The 13,673-nt window shown below is 45.5% G+C and overlaps 1 long non-coding RNA gene across 2 annotated transcripts in view; it reads right to left on the minus strand.

The window, feature by feature from the left end:
* LOC309619993 overlaps positions 1-13,673 on the minus strand; it is a 124,297-nt gene that overhangs the window by 95,904 nt on the left and 14,720 nt on the right. For both annotated transcript variants that reach the window (XR_014239350.1, XR_014239351.1), the window contains one exon: positions 8,670-8,910. This is a non-coding gene — a long non-coding RNA (uncharacterized lncRNA). The remainder of the gene's footprint in view (positions 1-8,669; positions 8,911-13,673) is intronic.

The raw sequence follows: 13,673 nt of genomic DNA on the forward strand, positions 1-13,673 counted from the left end.
TTTCTACTCAACTATGCAGCTGGCACTCTGCACTTATTTCCAGGATTCCTTGCCCTTAGGTGCTAGAATCACTAGATCTTGTTTAGTGGTCCAGGTGAAGATGGATTACCATGCGCTGTGCGATGGTCTATCCAAGTGACCATGGTCTTAACACGGGCATCACAGGTGATGAGCTCCTTGATTCTACTGACTTTCATTCTTGAAGGGTCGTTATCCATGGGTATGCACAAGGGCCAGAAATAGGAGGTGAGCATCTTGGGCAATATGATAATAATTTTTGTCCCCACAGGGGCTGAGACTTGATCATCCAGTGATTATGCTGCCTAACACCAGCCAACACTGTCAATCCATGGGTCCTTGCCCAAGAGTTAGTCAAAATATATCCAGGTGAACTCGGGGTGGTGTTGCCCAGGGATAGCACTGCACCCCATCACTCCATCCATTGTGTAGAATCACCTTTCCCATGCACAGATGCAAGCAGTTTTTTGTTAGGTTGTAAATCTTCCACAGCTCACTACGACCCATCTGCCTTTAACTTTGCTGATGTTTTCATGAACCATATCCAGGCATCCCCAGAAACCGGGGTGTACTGAAGCTGCCAGAAGGCCGAAGGGCTGACATACTGTCACATACACAGTGCTGACATACTGTCACATACACAGTCCAACTAAGAGTCGTTGCATAGATTTCCTCCACTGCCACCAGAAGGTGAGATGTTGGCAAAGTCTCTGCATCTGACACAGCCATATCTAGACAGTGACTTCTTCTTGTACCTGTGTGACACCATTAATGCCTAGTTTACTTCTTTGCTAAATTTACCACCTTCACATAAGGAGGATATTTCCTAGGCAACACCCACTGGTTGGTGGTCTCATTTGGGAGCCACCCCATGGTATGGGAAAAGTCAGGGGGTAACAACACCTGCTCTTACTTTTTTACTCTCTCAATACCCAGGGGCATCCACAATAGGTGAGCAGCAGTCTTTCAAATGGGGGATATTGTAGCAGTTTCAGCAAGGGCCACAAACAAATCCCAAAGGGTGCCCTTGTCTAGTGGCCACATCTTTTTGCCACAGGCTCTACTTGGCATAAATGTCAGTCACAGACACTTTCCCTCAGAAGTACTGCACAGTACTTGCCTGAATGGAATCATGCTCTGTACAGCTTGTTGGAGAGTCCTGAGACAGGTTGCTGGTCAAATTAGATGCACTTTAAGATGTATAATGTCATGGGCTGAGCAGGATCCTTATGTGAGGTATAAAGCACATCCAGTACTGAACAAGCTTATCATAAGCTGTGCAAAATGTGGTCTTCTAGAAATTTTTAGGACATTTGCTTTTACTGAATAGACTCATCGATTGTTTGTAGACATCAGACCACATGGTTTCCAAGAACTATGCTTGGGAGGCTGGCTGCTGATTCTTTTTCTTTTTAATTTATTTATTTTTGGTTGCATTGAGTCTTCGTTGCTGCGCGCAGGCTTTCTCCAGTTGTGGCGAGCGGGGGTTACTCTTCGTTGCAGTGTGCAGGCTTCTCATTGCGGTAGCTTCTCTTGTTGCAGAGCATGGGCTCTAGGCACGCGGGCTTCAGTAGTTGTGGTACACGGGCTCAGTAGTTGTGGCTCGCGGGCTCTAGAGCGCAGGCTCAGTAGTTGTGGCTCGCGGGTTCTAGAGCGCAGGCTCAGTAGTTGTGGCGCACGGGCTTAGTTGCTCTGCGGCATGTGGGATCTTCCCGGACCAGGGATCGAACCCATGTCCCCTGCATTGGCAGGCGGATTCCCAACCACTGAGCCACCAGGGCAGTCCCTGGCTGCTGATTCTTATAGGGTTAATCATCAAGCTCTGGTTACTCAGATATTGGACTGCCTACCTAAGACCTAAGACGGTAAGTTGTCCTTAGCCTTTTGATTCAGAATATTGTCACCCATGTAATGTTACCAAGACAACCTGGCTGAGGTTTCAAACTTTTCTATGTCCCAGCCTGGAGAAAAATCAGTTTTAGGTGTTTGTGAGGCAGCACATTGAACATATATTGTGACCTGAGAACCAGTGAAGGTAAATAGGCCCTGACCCCATGGATGCACTGGGATTTGAAGAAAGCATTAGCATGCCCACCATTACAAGCCAGGCTCCTCAGTCTGCACACAGGACCTGTGATCATTATGAAACCTGGAAGTTTAGGTGCAAGGAGGACTGCTCCTCAGTGAGGCTGCTGTATGGGACAGTGAGGCATCTAGTACTTTCTTGGCTTTTTTCATGGATAATTCAGGGCTATTTTAGGGTGGTATAGTATCTTTAAGCACCTCTGCCTCCATGAGTTCCATGATCAGTATAAGGACATCCTTTCACCCAACTCCACCTTCACAACCTAGCGTCATACACTGCTTTACTGATACATCATGGCTGTGCTGAGGAAGCCTGCTGGGCTCCTGGTTGTCTACTCGTCCCAACACCACTGTTCTATAGTGGCACTTTGCCATTGGGAACATCCCTTATAATCAAGAGAAAAATTACACATACTTAACCCAATTCTTCCCACAATACACTCACCCATACCAGTTACAACACCCTGCATGTGTACTGGCCAGAAAGGACCCACCTATAAACTCAGATAAGCTCATTCTTCAGTGCGAGAATTATTTCCAAATCCAGTAAGTGCAAACCTTGACCATGACATCAGGGGCTTCTACACAGCATAGTTCCCAGTGTTCAAAATTGCCAGGATGATCTGGCAACCAAGGTACAGTCAATTCACCAACATACTTTAACCAGTGCATAAAGCTGCCAATCGCTCTTACAGACGGAGAGCCCTTGAACTCTACCCTGGACCTCTTTTTGTTGAAAGAAGTAAGGTATGGGTAGAAAGGTGATGTTGAAAGCACTGGATAAACATCCTCCTGAATAGCATCAATCTCAGCAAGGTTTTCTAGTTGATCTTCCACCTGTTGTTAGCAAGGATGTCATGGCCAGACTGACTTTGAACGTGGGGTCAGTCATTAGATGACCAGGTAATCTCCACTCCTTGTCCTGCAGCATGACTGGCAGGGCGCCATCGTCTGTTAGCCAAGGGCCCAAACGCATATAGTCAGTCTCACTGGGCATTTGTACAAATCTATCCCTAATATGACTTCTTTCCTACTTTTTACTTATATACCTCAGTACATTTCTGCATGACTGACTGCCCCTTGTCACAAGACAACTTATCAGTGAGATCTGCTACTGCCCCCCAAGTCCTGTCCCATACTTAGCTAGTCAACCTGTGGGATCTCATCTGTATTTTTCCAAGAGGGCACTGTGACCTTATCAGCCTCCAGGAAAAGAGAGTTTAAAATCCCATGGAGTCGGACTTCCCTGGTGGTCCAGTGGTTAAGACTCCATGCTGCCAACACAGGGGGCACGGGTTCGATCCCTGGTCGGGGAACTAAGATCCCACATACTGCACGGCACAGCCAAAAGATCAAAAAAAATAATAATAATAAAATAAAATCCCATAGGGTCAATCTGTGAAAAGCAAGTGGGAAAGCCCCAGGTATTCTTGCCTCTTTAAGATTATAAGACAAACGGGCCACTACTGCAGCAGTTCTGTAGGAGCAACAAGCGTTCTCTCGGAAACATAGAATTCTTTAGTTCGTGGAAGACAACAGTGGTTCTTTGCATGCAAGATTCAGTGTGTGAGCCCATTTACATTATTTCAAGTACTGTAGTTGACAGACAGGCCCTGACTTTTATTGGGGATCATAAGACTCCCTTGCTGGTGGGCATGCAAGGCAATAGAAAATGACACCTTTAACTCACCAATCAACCTCCTTATACAGTGAAAACTTTGGATATCAGACAAAATTTTTCTGATACCATATGAACATTCAAAATTCAAACATGTAACACATTTCAATACCAATGACTTATTGTTACATAGTATAGACAACGAACTGGCTCACAGGCCTCTCAATGACAAAATCACTTTTAAGTTTTTATCTTTTTACTGCAAGTTCTCTCAGATGCATTCAACCTGTTTTTCAGAAACAGAAACCACAGGTATTTTACACGGACACCACAACACCAACTTCCAGGAGACGCTCTAACTCTCCTTGGCTGGGAGCCCAGGAAATAAGGGGTAAGGGGGGCAGGAAGTGCAACTGGTACTAGTAAGCGCAGGTCTGCACACACGTTTGGCCATTCTGCGGGCCTCAACAAACATACTTTTATCAATAACTAGACACCAAACAGACAGGTGATGCCAATCCTACCTCTTCCTACCTAACCCTCCAAACTTTTTTCAACAGGTAGCAGACGCTATCCAATCCTAGAGAACCTACCTTACCCTAAACTGGCCCACACACCTTGAAAGAGGCTGGACAGAGGGAGAACCCTTAGCTCCGCCTCCTCACCGACCATGGAGATGAGGGTGCACTACCAGATCCCAGGGAGCTATGCCTCTCATAACCTGGCCTGCACTGCTCTACCACATCTGGGAGCCTTGATTTCTCCTAACCTCCTCACGCTCTACACCCAGATTAGAGAGTCTTATCTCATCCACTAACCCAGCCATAGGATCCTAAGGACCACAGATCCTAGGTGCATCATCTCTCCTAACATGGAACAGGCAATCCGTTAGTGGGAAGACCCGATCCTCCTCTTACCCACTGGCAGGTGAGAGTATGTGCTACCAGATGCAGTGGAATCTATCTTAGGCAGTAACCTGTCCAGGGTGGCCTCTTGCCTAGGAAAAGGGCATCATAACTTCTCTCAGCCACACATCAGTGCCAAGTCTGGCATCTCACGCACAGAGACATGCAAGGCCAAGGCCAAGGCTCAAATTATTACCCCACCAAAAATACAAACGGCCACTTTTACATTTGACATTTTAATACTTACAAAGACATCAGAAAAAAGGAATGAGGCGAAACTGTCAGCTCCGCATAATCCTTGTCCTCCACACCAAACTGACGACAGGGTAACAAAAGGGAGCAAATGACCTCGACGCAAGGTGTAGGATATCCCATTATGGAGGAGGCAGCTCTAGACTGCAGCTAAGTGCTTTTCAATTCTGCAGCTCTGTACTCAAGTGTTACAAGGGCAGAAATGCCCATGTCTCAACAGACCCTGAGTGGGTGAGAAAACTGCCTCGTGGAGATGCGGGTTGGAATGGCTGACCCAAGGGCAAGAGCTTCCGAAACCTTCACTCCTGCTCCCTGGACTTAGAACAACACAGAGCCTCGTGTCTGGCTCATGTCAAAAAAACAGCTGGGGCTGGAGCGGCCCCTGCCCGGAAAGACAGAAGGAGGCTGACATGGGAGAGAATTTCCACCAGCTGCAGCAGAAAGGAAGGTTCTCCAAGGTCGACACGTGGACCCTGAGGAAGTGAAACTGGTGGGCATTCTCTCCACCCTCACGAAGGAGGAATGAAGATTACTTCCCCCCGCCTCAAGCAAATGACAAACAGCTTCAGAAAGCTTGACGTATGTCCCCTGGAGTTAGAGGAACAGTGGGACTAGAGTGTGACTCATGCACACGAAGTTGAGAACCTGGGGCAGAAACTGCCCAGATCAGAAGGTATAATATAAAGGCTGGCACAGAACACAGTGCTTTTTTACCACCTGCATAAGAAAGGACTGTGTTTTCCATGGTCAACATGTGAACGCTGCTAAACTGAGTGGACTAAGTTTGTCTTAAAACAAAAGCACCAAGACCAGTGCCTAAAGAGAAAGAAAACCTCAACAGAAGAGAGGGCCACAAAAGCCTATATATTTAGGGGAAGTCTAATGCCCAGACAGAAGCTGCACGCATGGACCCTTCCGGTAAATGGAGACAGATACTAGTATGGGTATCACATAGGAAGAGAAGCTAGAGATGCAGCTGCCCTGTAGAAGAAAGGACTGTCTTCCAAGGTGGACATGTGGACTCTGAGAAAGGGACAATGGTGGGCATTTTCTCCACTGTCATGAGAATAAAGATAGCTTCCCTCTGACCTTAATCAAGTGAAAAGGAGCTTAGAAACACTTGACTCATGTCTTCTGCAGTTAGCAAGACACAAGAACTAATGTCTGATTCATGCAAATGAAGCCAAGTATCTATAGCTGAAAATGTCCGGCCAAAAGATTCAGTAAGAGGAATGGCATAAAAGTATACTGCACTTAACGCCACATGCAGAAGAAAAGACTGTATTTACCATGGCTGACAACAGAACCTGGGGAAAGTGAGCGTACTCAGGTTGCTTTAAAAGGAAAGCACCAAGATGGAACACCTAAAGAGGCAGATGACCCCAACAAAAGTGTGGGTCACAAGAGAACAGGGTCTGACAGGGAGTTTATTGGCCAGTCAGAGGAAAGGCACTGGATGTGACAGGAGCCTGCAGTTTGGGTCCCTTTAGGAAGCTCAAAATGTACCCATGAGAGTGTGAGCTCAGAATTTCCTCTGTATCACAAAGCCCCAGAGCCTCATTACAACTTTGCCAACCATAGGTATACGTTATTCTCACACAAGCACCTCTCTCCCTGGGGATCACATCTGGAGCGGTGGGGCAGATGGATAGATACATCCATCCTATATAAACATATATACAAATCATTGGCAGGATGGCAAAACTCATGACACAGACAGTTGCATATGTGGGGGGTCTCCATGCACCCTCCATGACGACTCCTACAAGGATGGGATAAAGAGACAATGGCTTACCTCACTTTACCTGAGCACAACTTCCCAGTATTCTCCTGTGCCCCCTCTTTTCTCTCCTTCTCTGCCATGTTCCCCTTTTTCATTACTTTTCCTCACTTCTCTCCTATTCTCACTCATTATACCAAGAGATATACCTAAGAATGCAGCACTTCTCTGGCTCAGGTCAGAGCCTCAGTCCTACAAGGAGCCTTTCATAAGGATACCTGAAAGAGTCCTAATAAAACCAGTTTTCATCACATTTTCATCTTCTATATGTATGTTCTCCTAAGGTACATCTACCTAAAAAGAATCCTGGGCCTCAACAACATCTACCTTCCTCCCTTTTCATAATCAACTTCTTATATTTACAAACTGTAAATCACTTAGAAAAAAAAGTATTTGTAAATCTTTGTGACCTTGTGCTACACAATAGTTTCTTAAGTATGACACCAGCAGCACAAGCAACCAAAGAAAAAGTAGTTTAATTCGAAATCACTAAAATTAAACAAATTTTGTGTCAAGGGACAGCATCAAGAAAGAGAAAAGACAATCTATAAAATGGGAAAAAATATTTGCACATCATATATCTGAAAAGAATTTAGTATTCAGAATATACAAAGAACTCAAAACTCTATAGTCAAAAGACAAACAACCCAGGACTTCCCTGGTGGTTCAGTGGTTAAGACTCCACGCTTCCACTGCAGGGGGCGTGGGTTCAATCCCTGATCGGGGAACCAAGATCCCACATGCCACGCGGTGTAGCCAAAAAAAAAAAAAAAAAAGACAGCCTAATTAAAACTTATGCAAGGGCTTCCCTGGTGGCGCAGTGGTTGAGAATCTGCCTGCCAATGCAGGGGACACGGGTTCAAGCCCTGATCTGGGAAGATCCCACATGCCGCAGAGCAACTGGGCCCGTGAGCCACAACTACTGAGCCTGCACGTCTGGAGCCTGTGCTCCGCAACAGGAGAGGCCGCGATAGTGAGAGGCCCGCACACCGCAATGAAGAGTGGCCCCCGCTTGCTGCAACTGGAGAAAGCCCTCATACGGAAACGAAGACCCAACACAGCCAAAAATAAAATAAATAAAGAATTATAAAAGTATGTGCATTAAAAAATTTTAAAAAAAAACTTATGCAAGCATATGAATAGACATTTCTCCCAAGAGATTATACAAATGGCCAAGACGTGCATGAATATCAATGCTCATTAAGGAAATGCAAGTCAAAACCACAATGAGATACCACATCCACTAGGATGGCTATAATCAAAAACACAGACAATAACAAGTGTTAGCAAGGATTTGGAAAAACTGGAATCCTCTCCCATTGCTGGCCTGCAATGATGCAACCGTGGTGGGAAACACTTTGGCAGGTCCTTAAAAATTCAAACACAGAGTTCCCATAAGACCCAAGAATTCTAGTCCTTGGTATATACCCAAGAGAACTGAAAACATATGTTCACACAAAAATTTACCCTCAAATGTTCACAGTACCATTATTCATAATAGCCAAAAAGTAGAAACAACCTAAATGTCCATCAGTTGATCAGTCCATAAACAAAATGGTTACACAGTGGAATATTATTCATCCATGAAAAGGAATGAAGGATTGATACACACTGCAACATGCATGAACCTTGAAAACATTATGCTACATGAAAGAAGCCATTCACAAAGTAACAGATATTATATGATTCCATGTATATGAAATGTCCACTATAGGCAAATCCATAAAGTCATAAAGCAGATTAGCGCTTTTCAGGTGAAGGGAGAATGGGGAACTGAAAGTCACTGATAAGAGGTATTGGGTATCATTTCTGAAGTGATGGAAATGCTCTGGAATGAGCTAGTGGCAATGTTTGCACAACACTGCACATATACTAAAAACCAATGAACTATAGTTAATGATACTGTATTGCGTACTGGATTGTACACTTTAAAATGTTGAAATTTTATGTATTGAATTATATCTCAATAAAAACTGTAAAATAAAATAACAATAAACATTATGAAACTCACAGGTTGTGTGGGTCTCAAATTCAGGAATGGCTGTCCCAGGGCATCCCATGAGGCTGCGGCCAAGATGTTACCAGGGCTGCAGTCATCAGAAGTGACTGGAGCTGGAAGGTCTGCTTCCAAGGTGGTGCAGTCACAGGCTGGCAAGGTGGTGCTGGTAGCTCATGGAAGGCCTCAGTCGCTTCCCACATGGGCCTCTCCAGAGGCTGCCTGAGTGTCCTCATGACTCTGTGGATGACTTCTCCTAGAATGAGAGAGGGACAAATGTTGCTACCTCAAGCAAATGACAAAAAGTTTCAGAAAGCTTGTGTCTCCTGTAGGTTGAGGATCACAGGAACTAGCGTCTGAGTCACTCAAGTAAACTCCAGAGGCTGGGGCTGGAACTGTCCCTGGCAGAAGGGACAATAAAATGGCAGCCTGAGATTAAACTGAACTGCCCACAAATGCAGAAAAATTTGTGTTTCCAGGGAACACATGTGGACCCCACAAAAGACAGTGGTCTGAAACTGTCATAAAAGGAAAAGCAGCCAGGTGGGCCACCCAGGGGAGCAGAAGGATCCCAACACAGGGGTGGGGCACAAAAGCCTAGGGACTGAGGGAGAGTCTAAGTGGCTATTCAGAGGAAAGACAATGGATGTGGCAGAGCCCGCACTCTAAGGTCCATCATGGAACCTGCGAATGTCCCCATGACAGTGTCAGATAGGGATTTCCTTCATACCACAGAGCCCCAGGCCAGGCTGCAACTTTGTCAACCATGTGAGGGTGCACCCTTCCCCCACAATCCTCACATTCTCTGGACCCCATTATAGATCAGAAACAGTATGTGGTCAAATTTACATTTAGACATTTATGCCACCATGGACTAATGTCTGTGAGTGCCATTGGAATTTTAGCTCAATAATAGTAGGACGTGTCTCTTTTGTTACTGCTGCACCCCAATGACAGTGTCTGGCACACAGCAGGTGCTCAAAAAGTATTCCTGATCAGTGCCTCACACCATAGACAAAAATTAACTCAAAAAGGCTCAAATACCTAAATGTAAAAGCTATAACTATAAAACTCTTAGAAAGAAACGTATTATATCTTTATGACCTTCGATTAGGCAATAGCTTCTTAAATATGACACCAAAGCACAAGCAAGCAAAAAATATAAATTAGACTTCATCAAAATTAAAAGGACACTATCAAGTAAGTAAGAAAAAAAAACCCAGAGAATGGGAGAAAATATTTGTAAATCATATATCTTATAAGGGTTTAGTATCCCGAATATATAAAGAACTCTTACAACTCAACAACAACAGAAAGAAAAACAACCCAATTATAAAATGGACAAAAGATTTAAATAAACAGTTCTCCAAAGATGATATACATGAAAAGATGCTGAACATCATTAGTCATTTGGTAAATGCCAATTAAAATGATATCACTTCACATCCTTCCCATGACTATGACCAAAAAAACAGACAATAACAAGTGTTGAAGATGTGGAGAAATTGGACTCCTCATACACTGCTGGTGTAAATGTAAAATAGGATAGCTGCTGTGGAAAACACTTTGGCAGGTCCTCAAAAAGTTAAACATAGAGTTATCATATAGCCCAGCAATTCCAGTCTTAGATAGATACCCAAGAGAATTGAAAACATAAGTTCACATAAAAACTTGTAAATGAATGTTCATCATTATTCATATTAGACTAAAAATATAAACAACCTGAATTTCCATCAATTTATGAATGGGCAAACAAAATTGGTATATCCATACAATGGAATATTATTCAGCTATAAAAAGGAATAGAGTACCAATACATGCTAAAACATGGATGAACCTTGAAACCATTAAGCTTAAGTGAAAGAACCCAGGTCCAAAAGGACAAATATTGTATCATTCTACTTATATGAGGTATCCATAGCAGTCACATTCAGAGACAGAAAATAGAACGGTGGTTTCCAGGAGCTGGGTGGCGGGGGGTGGAGAATGGTGAGTTACTGCTTAATGGGTATAGTTTCAGTTCAGGAAGATGAAAAATTCTGGAGAAGGATGGTGGTGATGAGTGCACAACAATGTAAATGTACTTAATGCCACTGAACTATATATACACTTAAAAATGGTTAAAATAGGGGCAGAGTCAAGATGGTGGTGTGGGAAGATGCCGAGTTAGCATCTCCCCACAACTAGGGTGCCTGCCGGCCACTGGTGGGGGACCCTGACGCCCAAGGAGATGGAAGGAACCCCCAAGTGAACCAGTAGGACATGGGGGGACTGAGGGGGGAGGAGAAGTGGAGGCCAGACAGGATCGGCACCCCTGAGGCCAGGGAGATCAGGAGAGGCAAGCAGGAGGGGCCCTCCGGGAGGAGCAGGAGAGGAGCAGAGGGCGTTTGCCCCACCCACTAGGGGCCAGGGAGCCTGCTGAGCTCCCAGGCCGGTCTCCTGCCCTCCAAGGCCCCTCCCTCCCCACCCCACCCCCGCTGCATTGGTCCTGGGGGGATAGGAAGGAGGCCAAGGGGAGAACAGGAGAGGCAGATGGGAGGGGCCCTCCCAGACCAGAGGAGCAGGAGAGGAGAGGAGGGCATTTGCCCCACCCACTCGAGCCCAGGAAGCCTACTGGGCTCCCAGGTGAGGTCCCCTGCCCTCTGAGACCAGGGGTGGGGGGCATGCCTGGGCCCCTTCTGTTCAGTTCAGCCTAAGCCCCACCCCCCACAGCCCCCAGGGCCTTTTCCAGCCCTGTGGGTCCTAAGCATAGGCCCCACTCACCACCCAAACCTCACCCTTGCTTAGGTCCCACCCTTCACAGCCAAGGCCTTCACCACCACCCCCTTTTTTTTTCTTTTCTTTCCTCCTCTTTTTTACTATTGTGGTACTGTTGTACCTTCCAGTTGTTGATTCATCTATATTTTTTTTATATTCTTTCTAACATATCTGTTAGTTTCCTAGTCTAATTTTATTTTTTAGTTTGTTATTGTTCTCTCTCTTTTTTTTTTTGCCACCCCATGTGGCTTGCGGGATCTTGGTTCATGAGCCAGGGGTCGGGCCGAGGATCCCGTGGTGGGAGCTCTGAGTCCGAACCACTGGGCTAACAGAGAACCTCAGACCCCAGGGAATATTCATCGGAGTGAGGTCTCACGGAGGTCCTCATCTCAGCACCAAGACCCAGCTCTACCCAACAGCCTACGAACTCCAGTGTTGGGAGCCTCAGGCCAAACAACCAGTAAGACAGGAACACAATCCTGCTCATAAAAAAAAAAAAAAGATGAGAAAGCAAAAAAATATGTCACAGATGAAGGAGTGGTAAAAACCTACAAGATCAAATAAACGAAGAGGAAATAGGCGCCTACTCTACCTGAAAAAGACTTCAGAGGAATGATAGTAAAGATGATCCAGAATCTCAGAAATAGAATGGAGGCACAGACTGAGAAAATATAAGGAATGTTTAACAAAGATCTAGAAGAACAAAAGAACAAACAAACAGAGATGAACAACACAATAACTGAAATAAAAATACACTAGAAAGGTTGAGATTAACCAAGATGGCGGAGTAGAAGGACGTGCTCTCACTCCCTCTTGCGAGAGCACCAGAATCACAACTGGCTGCTGGATAATCATCGACAGGAAGACACTGGACTTCACCAAGGAGGATATCCCACGTCTGAGGACAGAGGCGAAGCCACAGTGAGACGGTAGGAGGGGAGCAATCAGAGTAAAATCAAATCCCATAACAGCTGGGTGGGTGACTCACAGACTGGTGAACACTTATACCACAGAAGTCCACCCACTGGAGTGAAGGTTCTGAGCCCCACGTCAGGCTTCCCAACCTGGGGGTCCGGCAACGGGAGGAGGAATTCATAGAGAATCGGACTTTGAAGCCTAGTGGGAATTGATTGCAGGACTTTGACAGGACTGGGGGAAACAGAGACCCCACTCTTGGAGGGCGCACACGGAATAGTGTGCGCATCAGGATCCGGGGGAAGGAGCAGTGACCCCAGGGGAGACTGAACCAGACCTACCTGCTAGTGTTGGAGGGTCTCCTGCAGAGGCGGGGGCTGGCTCTGTTTCACCGTGGGGACAAGGACACTGGCAGCGGAGGTTCTGGGAAGTACTCCTTGGTGTGAGCCCTCCCAGAGTCTGCCATTAGCCCCACCAAAGAGCCCAGGTAGGCTCCAGTGTTGGGTTGCCTCAGGCAAAACAACCAACAGGGAGGGAACCCAGCCCCACCTATCAACAGTCAAGTGGATTAAAGTTTTAAGGAGCTCTGGCCGCCACAGCAACAGTCAGCTCTACCCACCACCAGAGCCTCCCATCAAGCCTCTTAGATAGCCTCAACCACCAGAGGGCAGACAGCAGAAGGAAGAAAAACTACAATCCTGCAGCCTGCGGAACAAAAACCACATTTACAGAAAGATAGACAAGATGAAAAGGCAGAGGGCTATATACCAGATGAAGGAACAAGAAAAAACCCCAGAAAAACAACTAAATGAAGTGAAGATAGGCAAACTTCCAGAAAAAGAATTCAGAATAGATAGTGAAGATGATCCAGGACCTCGGAAAAAGAATGGAGGCAAAGATTGAGAAGATGCAAGAAATGTTTAACAAAGACCTAGAAGAATTAAAGAACAAACAAACAGAGATGACCAATACAATAACTGAAATGAAAACTACACTAGAAGGAATCAATAGCAGAAAAACTGAGGCAGAAGAACGGAAAAGTGACCTGGAGGACAGAATGGTGGAATTCACTGCTGTGGAACAGAATAAAGAAAAAAGAATGAAAAGAAATGAAGACAGCCTAAGAGACCTCTGGGACAACATTAAACGCAACAACATTCGCATTATAGGGGTCCCAGAAGGAGAAGAGAGAGAGAAAGGACCAGAGAAAATATTTGAAGAGATTATAGTCGAAAACTTCCCTAACATGGGAAAGGAAATACCCACCCAAGTCCAGGAAGCTCAGAGAGTCCCATACAGGATAAACCCAAGGAGAAACATGCCGAGACACATAGTAATCAAAGTGGC

The sequence above is a fragment of the Balaenoptera borealis genome (genome assembly GCF_965194805.1).
Source record: "Balaenoptera borealis genome assembly, chromosome: X".
Classification (NCBI taxonomy): domain Eukaryota; kingdom Metazoa; phylum Chordata; class Mammalia; order Artiodactyla; family Balaenopteridae; genus Balaenoptera; species Balaenoptera borealis.